Raw genomic sequence first — 3,428 nt, forward strand, 5'->3', positions numbered from 1 at the left:
CTGGACTTGTTGAAATCCGAGAAATGGCTAACTGTTGTCTGGTTGGCTGCAAATTTCAGCGAACTTCGAAGTACTTCGACCAATGAATTTTGGCTGTGATCAGAAATTCGAAGCACAAGTTGTCCCTTAAAATCTGTCGTTGACTGTAATTGATTGATAAACAGGCTCAGACCAATACAATATACCACTCTGTTTGGCATTAAATGCAGACGAATATTCAAGGCCATACAAAATACAAGTATGACGAATCTGTATTTAAAAAGATTAGACCGCAATGATGTTGACAAGCCCACTCAATTCGTCCAGACGGCTCTCTTCTTCAATTCGCCGGTCCAACTGCTCCAAGGTAGCCATGTCGTCATCTTTGTCTTTACTTTGAGGGATCTTGTAACCGTTGTTACCAATCGCTTCGACGACGGCTTGAATGACGCGCTGCAGGTACCGAACGTCTTTCCCAACGTTTTCGGAGACAAGTCGTGGTAGGACTTCTCCACAGCATGCACCAGGCCATCAATCGTCTGACATTCCATGGTCTGTTGCACTTGAATTAAGTTGAAAAAGCCCAAATCTAACACATTTAGATCTGGGCTTTGTGCAGGTTGGTTTCGGATTTGAATTGAAAACGATGGGTTCTGAGCAGCCAGATTCACTGCAGGGTCATCGGTGGCAACGTGGACACGAGCATTGTCCTGTTGCAGATAGACAATGCCAACGTTGTCATCGGTAAGCCAACGCCATTTAGTCTTGATCGCTGGAATAACATTGTCGACAAGGAAAGATAGGTACACAAGCTTGGTGACGTTCACTGTTGTGGTGACGATTGTGCCAACAGGTCGGTTCACGCTGGTTCGTTGGGCTGGACAACGTGACACGTAGGGCCAGCAGCCAAGTTTCCCATCCCATCCATTTCTCGGCCGAGAAACGGCAGCGAGGAACACCAATTTTGTGATGCGGCTCTTCGATTGGACGTGCAGTGGCGGGTTCTCTTCGTCGCACCAAAGGTAGAAGAGCCGGCGCAGCTTGGTAATGTAACACCATTTTTCATCTATGTGCACGACATTGTACAACTCATTGTCATTATGCTTACTGTAGTCATGCATGATCATTGTGCAGAAGTTCAAGCGCCGTTGCTTGTGCTCCGGTGTCAGCTTGGGCTTGGTCCAGTTGGACCGTCGTGTGACCCACTTGTTTTGAATGAATTCCAGATCGTCCACGTGGAAACGCCAATTGCCGCTGCCAATGCACGGTACGTCTGTCGTTGGGCTAAAGGTGTCGCTTTGATTCGTTGCTGAATCTCTGACACAGTGTAGGTTTTCGGGCAGCGTTGGCAATTCGTGACTTCACGTTGGCGCTGCGGCCAGGTAGTGTCGATTCTCGGCCGCGTTGCCAGATCTTTGACACAGTCGACGAGTGCACACCAAAGGTGGTTGCAACTGATGCAATGGCCGCACGTGACAGTTTCCCATTTACACTAACCAGGAGTAGCTCTTTATATAGCGCACCACTCTGGTCATCAGTCAGATTTGACTTGGATTTTGTATGAGTTGTTTGCATCGACCTCACGTTGGCAGTTTTGCAAATAAAATGGATAAAAAATATGTCGTATGGATCGCAATGTGCTTCGATTAGCCACTCAATTTAAGGCCAATCCGAGCAGGGCAAGATGACAAATTCGACTTGTCTGCAATAATTGCCAAACAGAGTGGTACAATACAATATTGATGCGGTCTTGAGTCAGAACGACCTGGATCATCTCAAGTACTACAGCCATTGCATGTCTTGGTGCACACCAGGTACAACAGAACGATACCGAAGATAGCCCACATTTTTCGTTCCAGCGCGATGGCCATTGCGTTCAATGGGCGTTAAAGCAAGACCCGACACTTCTTTCCGCACTGATGAACCCCTTCCTTGATCAAGGATGCTGTATCCGGGCACAGGCAGAGGAAGGAGTAGGTAATATGAAGATTGATATGGCAGGGTTATGTTATCTAGCTCTGCTACATTAACATGGAAGTTAGGGCGACTCGTGGGTAGAGTCGCTAGCAACCCAGACGACTTGTTGCGACGTCGCCTGCAACCTTTGAATGGTCGACTTCAATGAAGATCTTTGACAAGTATCCAGATAACAGTACAGTAGAACTTGTTACAGATGTGGCTAGGCGACGGGCGCGAGTGATCCGCGTGCAGACAGACGTGAACATGACTTGAGCTCCCCTTCTTCCATCACCCCAACCCTGTGGTCAAACCCGATAATTGTCCACAGCCGGTCATGTTATCTCTTCTACTACCTCTGTCCGAAAAAGATTGCAACAATTGAAAATATTGAAGTTCATGAATGATTGCAACAATACAAATTTTAAAAGTATCACATTGCAATACGGACAAATAAATATTCAAAGCAAGTTGCTCAAGGCCAAAAGCTGGGCCAATTCAACACCAGATTCCTCTTGAAGGCACGTCGCTAACAATGAGTTTTTCCAGCTGGGAGCTAAAATCACACATCTCCAGGGCTTCAGACACTTCTGCTACCAGTTCCTCGGACTTTGCACTAACGTCAGTCTCACCCAACTGCTGGAGTCCTGCTTCAACGATGTCACGATCGACAGGGAACAATTGTGGCAACAATCCACGTGCCAACACCTTTGCCTCGCCAGAGTGGGGGATCTTGTAGTCGTTGCTTCCTTGCACACAGATGGCTTCGCGCATGCAGGACCTGTAGGGTCAGAATATTGTTGGTCAATGTTTGCATGTCCACATCAGCCCAAGCACGCTCCGTCGCGGCAATAATGTCGTCGATGCATCGCGACGTGTTCCTCCTTTGCAAGGATTGAATCGCTCGGAAAAATCCAAGGTCGAAAACGGACTTGGGAGGTTGTCATTTGACTTCGATGGACCAACCATCGCTACAACAGGCTGCAACAATTTCCTCATCACTTGTGCTGCATTCTGATGGCCATTTGGCTTTGATAGCGGGGATCACCTTCTCCAAGAGCATGGCTTTGTACACTGGGCGGGTGACACTGACAGGTACAGTCTGCATTGCACCAGCAGGACGGTTCCGGCTCGACCTCGCCGCAGGAACTTGAACTGTAAAGTGCCAGGTGCAGACCTTTCCGTCAAACCAAGAATTGGTCTCTTCAATCCACCGTGGGCGGGCGACAGCAGACAGGAACATCACCTTGGTGATAAAGAGCTTGGACTTTCACGTGCGATGTGGCGGTTCCTCGCCAGGAGCAAGATAGAATGACCGTTTGACTCGCTTGCGTAGAGCCACTTCTCGTCCACATGAACATAGTTCATCATGTCGTCGAAAGCATATTCGTTTCCCGAGGTGGCGTGATGTGTCCCATTGCCCAGCATGTATGAGCGACTTTGTTGGCGTCTGTTAGTGTTGGGAGCACGGAGCTTGTGTACTTCACAAATAT

Source organism: Aphanomyces invadans, assembly GCF_000520115.1.
Source record: "Aphanomyces invadans strain NJM9701 unplaced genomic scaffold supercont1.21, whole genome shotgun sequence".
Classification (NCBI taxonomy): domain Eukaryota; phylum Oomycota; class Saprolegniomycetes; order Saprolegniales; family Verrucalvaceae; genus Aphanomyces; species Aphanomyces invadans.